This window comes from Megachile rotundata, unplaced genomic scaffold, assembly GCF_050947335.1.
Source record: "Megachile rotundata isolate GNS110a unplaced genomic scaffold, iyMegRotu1 scaffold1105, whole genome shotgun sequence".
Taxonomy (NCBI): Eukaryota; Metazoa; Arthropoda; class Insecta; order Hymenoptera; family Megachilidae; genus Megachile; species Megachile rotundata.
The window spans coordinates 27501-37500 of record NW_027474402.1 but is presented as its reverse complement, the minus strand read 5'-3'; the positions used below and the strand labels follow the sequence as shown (position 1 = coordinate 37500).

At 49.9% G+C, this 10000-nt stretch overlaps 1 non-coding gene and 1 pseudogene across 1 annotated transcript; both read left to right on the top strand.

Annotated features, from left to right (window-relative positions):
- The first annotated feature begins 302 nt into the window (after positions 1–302).
- Positions 303–457, top strand: LOC143266510 (5.8S ribosomal RNA). The gene has a single exon (XR_013041474.1). It is a non-coding gene; the product is annotated as a 5.8S ribosomal RNA (ribosomal RNA).
- Positions 458–2273: 1816 nt separating this feature from the next.
- Positions 2274–5531, top strand: LOC143266509 (large subunit ribosomal RNA; annotated as a pseudogene).
- The last annotated feature ends 4469 nt before the right edge of the window (positions 5532–10000 follow it).

Sequence of the window (10000 nt, the reverse complement as noted above, 5' to 3'; positions counted from 1 at the left end):
TCGCCGCACGAAGAGAAATGCGTCACAGAGCGTCGTTTCATCGGCGGTTCTGTAGTTTTATACGGTCCTTTACCCGTCCATGGACGTTATCGTGTCGTCTTAATCATCAATCAGCTCGGGTAAATCTGTGAACAGAGCTATGACGGGACGACGTCCGAATACCGATACTCGATCTTGCGCTTGGATTGGAGTTAGTATTCTATGGACAATCGAACGAATTTATAAACCAGGTTAAATAAATCACGTACATACTGGTTTTCAGACGCTGAGTTGTTAAATATGAACAAAAATTTTTATACGATTACCCTGAACGGTGGATCACTTGGCTCGTGGGTCGATGAAGAACGCAGCTAATTGCGCGTCAACGTGTGAACTGCAGGACACATGAACATCGACATTTCGAACGCACATTGCGGTCCACGGATACAATTCCTGGACCACGCCTGGCTGAGGGTCGTTTATATAACTAAAGACTGCTTGCGTTTGCCTTTAGCAGCAAAAGGTTTTCTCTTCATTGTTAAATTTTTTTCGGTACCGCTCGTCGTTCGACTAGATAAAACGAAACTGTTAAACGCCGAAAAGTCGAACGTTTCGGAGCGGGATCCGATGGTCGAACGCGAGAGAGAGAACAACTTGCGAAATTGGCGAAAACGTACGAGCGATGGTTGGACATTTCGTCGGCGTTTGACGCGGAGAATGTTAAATGGAACGTTCGTGTCTCGCCCTCTCTTTGCTAGTGTTCATTTTTTTCACAGGCGACAGAAGAACATTTTCGTATATCTCGCAATTCTTAGTTTTTAGGATCTTCTCGGCGGAATGCGCTTATCTCGGCTTGCGTGAGTCGTGGTTTCTAGTTAAACCCCTAAAAGAGACCATATACGACCGCCCGTGAAAGAGCGCTCCCGAGTCGAAAACACCTAACTACAGAAGGATATTTAGACGAGAGAGAAAATGATTCTTCGCCCTGCGAGAGAATTGTTAGACACCAATTTGAAGGAAGCAAGCCGAGAGTAGAGCGTGTTTACGGCGTTTCTCCGCGCTCCCGACGTTGTCTGAAATGATTGTCGAATTTTTTTTTCGACGGTGCGAAAGTTTATACAACGAGGAGAAAAGTTAAAAATAAACGTGCGACGGAAGCTCTTTCACGGTTAAATTATTACGAGATCGTAGCTTCGCCACGTTTTTTTAACATTTACAAGCGCAGATCGCTTCGTTGTCGTTGATTAGAAGCGGAAGACCGCGCGATCCCAATACGGGTTCCGGTCGTCCAGTCCTCGAAGTGCATAATTGTGCCGGACGGACGTTGAAAAACCCGGACCGATCGAACGATAAACGCTTATTTGGTGATCGTCTTGCGAGAGTCTCCCTTCATTGTTGTTCGTGTGTTAAATTTCTTTTATCGAACAACGGTCGAACGCAAATGAACAATGACATTTACACCGAAGATCGATCTCGAAACGCTTTTGTTCCTCCTTTTGTGCGCTCGTGGTTTCATCGAACGATATATACACGACGAAGGTGTACCACGCACGTTAAAAATGGGATTTTTTTTTCCTTTAACCCTTTATTCTCTGGACCATGATAAGTCACCGATGGTTTACATGGCTGTCTCTGGCATTCTCGCCCTTTTCTTGGGATTTTGCGTCGGAACGCGACAGCAAAAGAAAAAACGTATCGGACGATGCGTCTTTACGGTTTATCGACCGTCGAGTGTATATTCGAACGTAAATATGTTGTAACGGTATATGTATCCTTTAGGGGACAAAAGAAACATGAAACGATCGTGTGCGAGAGCGCGCCGAGGGTAAGAAGAAAAGGTCCGACCTTTATCTCCTCGTTGTCGTAGTCTCTCCTCGTCGTTTGTTTTAACGCGCCCTGGATAGATAAAAAGATATATCCGATTATAATATATACATATATACTCCGACGCGAGTCGAGAACAACCGGACGTCGTCGTCGTCGTTTTTTTTTTTGTCGTTGTCCCGCCTGCCCGAATATGCGGCGTTTTAAGTGCCTTTTTTCTTTTGTCGAACAAAAGAGAGAGGAGACACCGAGCTTTCATTTTGGCTCGTACGTACCTTCGAGTAGTCGACGATATTGTGTTGATCCGAAAAGAGAAAAATAGTTGGTTATCGAACGATACAAGGAAAAAATCGAACGACATAATCCCTGTGCGTCGTTGGTATTAATATACCTTTCGTATTACGTGTCGAAACCCCGAAAAGAGCGTACAGTTTGTGGTATAACTTTGAAAAGAAATAATAAAATTTCGACGACCTCAGAGCAGGCGAGATTACCCGCTGAATTTAAGCATATTAATAAGCGGAGGAAAAGAAACTAACAAGGATTTCCTTAGTAGCGGCGAGCGAACAGGAATGAGCCCAGCACTGAATCCCGCGGTTAACGCCGCTGGGAAATGTAGTGTTCAGGAGGATCCGTTTATCCCGAGACATCGAATCGCGTCCAAGTCCATCTTGAATGGGGCCACTTACCCATAGAGGGTGCCAGGCCCGTAGCGACCGGTACGCGTCTCGGGTGGATCTCTCCTTAGAGTCGGGTTGCTTGAGAGTGCAGCCCTAAGTGGGTGGTAAACTCCATCTAAGGCTAAATATGACCACGAGACCGATAGCGAACAAGTACCGTGAGGGAAAGTTGAAAAGAACTTTGAAGAGAGAGTTCAAGAGTACGTGAAACCGTTCAGGGGTAAACCCGAGAAACCCAAAAGATCGAATGGGGAGATTCATCGTCAACGAAGCTGGCTCCCGTGTTGGTGCGATAGTGCCCCGGATGGTCCCGTTACGGCGGGTTTCCCATCGGCGTGGGCACACCACCCGCGGCGAATGTTCCGGCTATGTAGTCGTGCACTTCTCCCCTAGTAGAACGTCGCGACCCGTTGCGTGTCGGTCTAAGGCCCGAGGCGAAGACTGTCCGTCGCTTTTAGCGTACGATGACAGCCCCTTGGATGCCCGGCCGACTGCGCGACGGTACTCAGACGGTATCGGGCCGCAAAATTCTCGAACGCACTGCGTCCAGGACCGCCGCAAGCTCGTTCCAGTCTAGATACCGGATGTACGGACTTAGCGCCGTAACCGGGCCTGGCGGGCTGTTGGCAGGCGGAGTCCTTGGACTGGCCAAACTTTGAATTACCGGTCGGCGACGCTATTGCTTTGGGTACTCTCGGGACCCGTCTTGAAACACGGACCAAGGAGTCTAACATGTACGCGAGTCATTGGGATTTGATAAACCTAAAGGCGAAATGAAAGTGAAAGTCGTCCGTGAAGTCGACTAAGGGAGGATGGGCCTCGTTACGATTAGGCCTCGCACTCCCGGGGCGTCTCGTTCTCATTGCGAGAAGAGGCGCACCTAGAGCGTACACGTTGGGACCCGAAAGATGGTGAACTATGCCTGGTCAGGACGAAGTCAGGGGAAACCCTGATGGAGGTCCGTAGCGATTCTGACGTGCAAATCGATCGTCGGAACTGGGTATAGGGGCGAAAGACTAATCGAACCATCTAGTAGCTGGTTCCCTCCGAAGTTTCCCTCAGGATAGCTGGCACTCGACTCGAACGCATAACGAGTCTCATCTGGTAAAGCGAATGATTAGAGGCCTTGGGGCCGAAACGACCTCAACCTATTCTCAAACTTTAAATGGGTGAGATCTCTGGCTTGCTTGAATTTTCATGAAGCCACGAGATATAAATTGATAAAATTTTTCTTGGATCAGAGTGCCAAGTGGGCCAATTTTGGTAAGCAGAACTGGCGCTGTGGGATGAACCAAACGCAGAGTTAAGGCGCCTAAGTCGACGCTTATGGGATACCATGAAAGGCGTTGGTTGCTTAAGACAGCAGGACGGTGGCCATGGAAGTCGGAATCCGCTAAGGAGTGTGTAACAACTCACCTGCCGAAGCAACTAGCCCTGAAAATGGATGGCGCTGAAGCGTCGCGCCTATACTCCGCCGTCAACGGCAAGTGCGCAGGAACGGGATTTAGTTCCCGTTCTCCATGAAGCCTTGACGAGTAGGAGGGTCGCGGCGGTGTGCGCAGAAGGGTCTGGGCGTGAGCCTGCCTGGAGCCGCCGTCGGTGCAGATCTTGGTGGTAGTAGCAAATACTCCAGCGAGGACCTGGAGGACTGACGTGGAGAAGGGTTTCGTGTGAACAGCCGTTGCACACGAGTCAGTCGATCCTAAGCCCTAAGAGAAATCTAATGTTGATGAGGTGTCCTAAAATTCACGCTTTTCGAACGCAAATGACAAACATACGTACGCTCGCACGCACGTACGCGCGCAAAAGGCAAAAAATGTTAAAAAGAGAAAAAAATTGCAGTTAAATAACAATTTACGTCGCCGTCGTTTCGTGTTTGTGTCCTAATCCACCGCTCGAACATGATCATTTTTATTGATAAATTGACAAAAACGTTGAACGCTGAAAAAAAATGATCGCGGTTCGGATCGATGGATACTTCACGTTCGACGTGATGCGACGTTGTCGAACGCCTGAAAGCGATTTTTTTTCTATTTTTTGCTTGGTTAAATCTTACAAACTATCGAACGCAAGTCGTGTCGTCGTTGCGTCGCAGATGCGTCGTTGTTTATATAATTTTGCGTGATTTGGGAAGAAACACACCCATCGGGCGAAAGGGAATCCGGTTCCTATTCCGGAACCCGGCAGCGGAACCGCATACCAATCGGGCCCTCGTAAGAGTGTTCGTCGGGGTAACCCAAAATGACCTGGAGACGCCGTCGGGAGATCTGGGAAGAGTTTTCTTTTCTGTATAAGCGTTCGAGTTCCCTGGAAACCTCTAGCAGGGAGATAGGGTTTGGAACGCGAAGAGCACCGCAGTTGCGGCGGTGTCTGGATCTTCCCCTCGGACCTTGAAAATCCAGGAGAGGGCCACGTGGAGGTATCGCGCCGGTTCGTACCCATATCCGCAGCAGGTCTCCAAGGTGAAGAGCCTCTAGTCGATAGATTAATGTAGGTAAGGGAAGTCGGCAAATTGGATCCGTAACTTCGGAATAAGGATTGGCTCTGAGGAGCGGGGCGTGTCGGGCTTGGTCGGGAAGTTGGCCAGGCTGACGTGCCGGGCCTGGGCGAGGTGAACGGTTGGCGACTTCGCGTCGCGTCCCGGAATCCGAGCTCGGTCCCGTGCCTTGGCCGCCAACGGATCTTCCTTGCTGCGAGGCTTCTTGTGACGGCTTCGGCCGTCCTTTTCGCCTCTTCGGCCGCCATTCAACGCTTAGCTCAGAACTGGCACGGACTAGGGGAATCCGACTGTCTAATTAAAACAAAGCATTGCGATGGCCCTCAAGGGTGATGACGCAATGTGATTTCTGCCCAGTGCTCTGAATGTCAACGTGAAGAAATTCAATTAAGCGCGGGTAAACGGCGGGAGTAACTATGACTCTCTTAAGGTAGCCAAATGCCTCGTCATCTAATTAGTGACGCGCATGAATGGATTAACGAGATTCCCAATCTGTCCCTATCTACACAGTCGCCATCTTGGTGCCGAAGTGAACGGACGTGTCTGCGCGTCGCTCCGCAATTTTCTGCGATTTCGACGGGAAAAACCCAGAGAAAGATTGTAAATTGTGTACCAAAACGTTCAGGAAGTGATACTGAGTGAATTAAAGTGTAATAGTCGAGTGAGAAGCCTTCACACGAACTAAAAACCACAAAAATTGTGCTCAGTGACCACGCCCGAGCGTCGACAACCGACGCCACGAGTGAAATCACTCAAGAGAGTTAAATACACGCGACCCAGTGGAAATAATTGACACAAACAGTGCGTTATTACTGCAGGAACACGGGCAAGTGTGTTTTTCTTAGTGGATTGGTGGAGAAAACGCACATTTTAAGTGAAAAGTGCCTTTCTGGACAAAAAGGTTAGGACGCCACGCGGTAGCCATATTGGCCGCCATATTGGCAGCCATATTGGAACACCGCGACCGAAGCGCCACCTTAGCGGCGAACGAAGGGAACTAAGGCGCAGCTGTTCTGCCCTCTGATTGGCTGCCGCGAAGAAGGACCAAGGCAGCTGATTGGCGGAGATCCGAGCCACCGCTAGCAGCGCTGGCTGAGTGCTGGCCGCCACCGCTACAGCCGACGTGGCGCTTGCGCAGCTCCAGCATGGCGGGTAAAACAAACAGAGCAGCCACTGACGTGTCAAACATGGACACTGAATCGGAAAGCGGATTCACAGAGGTGCGACGGATGTCGAGGAAGCGCAAGGAGCAGAAATCGGACACCTCGGACACGGAAACTGAAATTCAGGAAGTCGCGAAAACGAAGAAGAAGGCTGCGAAAACTACCAGGGACACCAGCGACGAAGAGGTAGAAATAATAAAGAGACCCCAACAGCCCCCTAAAAATCGAGGACTAGCCGCGACTGCGAAGCTACTCTTAGCGTTGCTGGATAAAGTCAAAAGCAACCAAGATTTGCTTGTTGCGAAGAAGGTGGCCAGCGAACTGTGCGAACTAGCACAAAAAGTGGAGGCGAACAACACAGCACTGAAGAAAGAGGTCGAGTCTGCAAAGACAATCGATAATAAAATCAGCGCAATGGATGCGATACTCAACAAGGTGGTGAAAACCGTCAATGAACTGAGCCAAACACAGAAACCGAAGCAGCAACCTCCGATGACATATGCGGAAAAACTGAAACGCAACGTGGCTGCATCACTAGAAGCTACAAAAGCCCCAAAGAGACATGTCTGCACAATCTATCCGGAGCAAAACAGCAAGATTGCAGACAGCGATGAAACAAAGAAAACAATTCTAACCTCAGTAGCCCCAACCAAGGAGATGCTGAAGATAGTTAATGTGCGGAAAATCGCTAACAAAGGGGTCCTGATTGAAACAAAAACGGCAGAGGACTTGAAAGCGGTGCTAGAAAGCGATAAGCTTAAAGAGGCAGGACTGGCAGCAGGACTCCCAGCGAAGAACAAGCCTAGGATCCTGATCAGGAGAGTGCCGAACGAGCTCCAAGAGAAGGAAATTACCGCAGCAGTCAGATACCAGAATATGGAGAAGTGCTCCAAAGAAAAGCTTCAAGAGAGCTTCACACTGCTGTTCAAGAAAGGCCCAAAGGACAGACCAACGACCGATTGGGTAGCAGAAGTCAGCCCGGAGGTGAGGCAAAAGCTCCTGAAAGAAGGTAGGATATACTTAGGATGGTTTTCATGTTACGTAGAGGACTATTTAGATGTAACCAGATGTTACCACTGCCAATCATATGGGCATATCGCGAAACATTGTCAGGCCAAAATCCCGACGTGTGGCCACTGTGCCAAAGACGGGCATTCATTCAAGGACTGTCCGTCCAAGGCAGAGAAACCAACCTGCATAAACTGCAAGCGAGCGAATAAGCCCCATGATCACTCATCCAGACTGACGGACTGCCCTGCATATAGATACGCGCTAGAGACCCGCATGTCAAAAATTGATTATGGAAAGTAATCCTATCAACGTATCCTACACAAATCCCCACGCGTCCGATATAATCGAGAACAGGCCACCGGGGCCTATCGTCGCGTCGGCTTCCGCGATCGCGACCACGGGAATTAGGGTTCTTCAGCTGAATATGCAGCACTCAGCTGTCGTAATGGGCGAGGTGCGAGAACTCATAGCCAAAAAGCACTTAGACGTCCTGTTATTACAGGAACCATACGTCAAGCAGCTGGGCATGAGCCACACCATCTCAGGATTAGGGACGGGACTGAGAGTAGCGGCCGTAACCTCACACTATCCGTGGGCAGCGGCAGCTGTCTGTAACCCTCAGTTTCAGATGATTTTTGTCTCGCAGCTAAGTACGACACACTGTGCTTGTGTGGAAATACTAGCGCCTGGCTTTTCGTTCTACGCTGTATCTTGCTACTTTCAATACAGTGATGAGATCGAATTGCACCTCAGACACCTCGAGACGGTGTTCAGTTCACTGAGGGGTAAGAGACTTCTAGTGTCGTTAGATGCCAACGCTCGATCATCACTCTGGGGTCCCCAGAACACTGATGACAGAGGCGTCCTATTCGAGGAGCTCATTCGATCGTTCGGAATGGAAATTGTGAACGATGCCACACAACCGCCAACCTATTGGTCGACAAGGGGCTCATCATTCATTGATGTAACCCTAGCGTCGCCATCCATGTTCCGCTTCATCAGGAGCTGGAAGGTTAGGAGCGATTGGACCAGCAGCGATCACAACTCTGTGGATATCGGGCTGAAGATCCCAAGAGCTACAGCGGTGGAGCGGAATACCGCGAACAGCCGTTTCGACATTCGTCGAGCCGACTGGGAGCGGTACGCCGAAAGCCTGGCCGATCTCTCTCGATCGAGACTCGGGGATTTTCGACTCGACTCCGCAGAGGACGTAGAAAGAATGGCAGAGACGCTCACAGGAGTCATAATTGACGCCTGCACCGCGTCAATGCCAAGGAAACGCGCATTTAGGAAGTCCAACCCGTGGTGGACCCGCGAGCTAACAAAGCTCAAAAAAGCCGTTTACCAGAAACGATGCGAATTCCAGAAGGAAAGAGATGAGTTGACTCGCCTTCGGAAAAAGCTCGAATACCGCACTTCGCTGCGGGAATACAGCAAGAAGGTAAAGAAAACGAAACTCAAAAGCTGGAGGAAATTTGTGACGTCGAACGGCAACTCGGAACCTTGGGGAATCGTCTATAAGCTCCAAGCGCAGAAGCTCCGAGTTGAGAGGGTGCTCAGCACCCTCCGGCGTGGTAGAGACACCTCGATGGACATTAACGAAACTGCCAGCTTACTTCTGGATGCGCACGTCCCAGACGATCGGGAAGAAGAGGACACGCTGGAACAGCGATCTGTTAGGGAAAGCGCACGCTTCGCGCCGGACACTGCAGATGCCGATCCTTTCACGGAACCGGAAATCGTAGTGGCCGTCAGAACCTTCAAGTACAACAAGGCGCCAGGGCCGGACCTTGTAGAGGTTCGAGCACTGAAAGCCGCGGTTAAGATAATCCCCGATCAACTGGTGCGGCTTTTTAACGGATGCCTTCAGTGGGGTGTCTTTCCTTCTACCTGGAAGGAAGGCTCTCTCAGAGTATTCCTGAAGGGCGAAGGCAAAGATGAGAAGGATCCGAAATCCTACAGACCGATCTGCCTCCTCTCCGTCATAGGTAAACTCTTCGAGAAACTTCTCAAAAAGCGACTTAGCGAAACAGCAACCGCACCAGGGAAAATCTCCGAGAGACAATACGGGTTCCGTCCCGGGAAGTCGACGGAAGATGCAATCGTAGAGATGCGCCGCATGGTGGATGTTTCTGAACATCGCTATGTGGTGGCATTACTCTTTGATATATCGGGAGCATTTGATAACGTCTGGTGGCCGCTAGTTCTTCAGAACCTAAAGTCAAGAGACTGCCCGCGAAACATCTTTGAAGTAATCTCCAATTACTTTAAAGACAGACGAGTTAAATTAACGATAGGGTCAACGGAGGTCTCCAAGCAGGCGACGAGGGGATGCCCCCAAGGTTCTGTCCTTGGTCCCGACTGCTGGAACCTCCAATTCGATGATCTTCTGCGATCAGTCGAAGCAGAATTCGGAGAATGCTACGTCGCCTACGCCGATGACTTCCAAGTCATTGTGAGTGGCGACAGTAGACGCGAGATTGAGGTTAAAGGGCAGCGGATAGTAAATCATATTCTGGATTGGTGTAGTAAAGCCAAACTGGAGATCTCAGCACGCAAAACCGAGGCAATTGTACTCAGGAGCGGCTGGATCGAAAGGGCGGCAATAGGAAGACGGGGAGGATCGCGTCCGGACCGGAAAAGGAAAGCCATTCGCTCTAACAAAGCAGACCTCGCGAGTAGACCACCGACCATCCGAATAGGGAATAGTAGTATCAAATTTAAACAATCGGTTAGATACCTCGGCGTCCACATAGATAGCGGCATGGGTGTCCACACTCATTGCCAATACTTAGGCGAAAAAGTCGTTTCGCTGTTTCAAAAGTTAGGCAGGATAGCGAGATGCA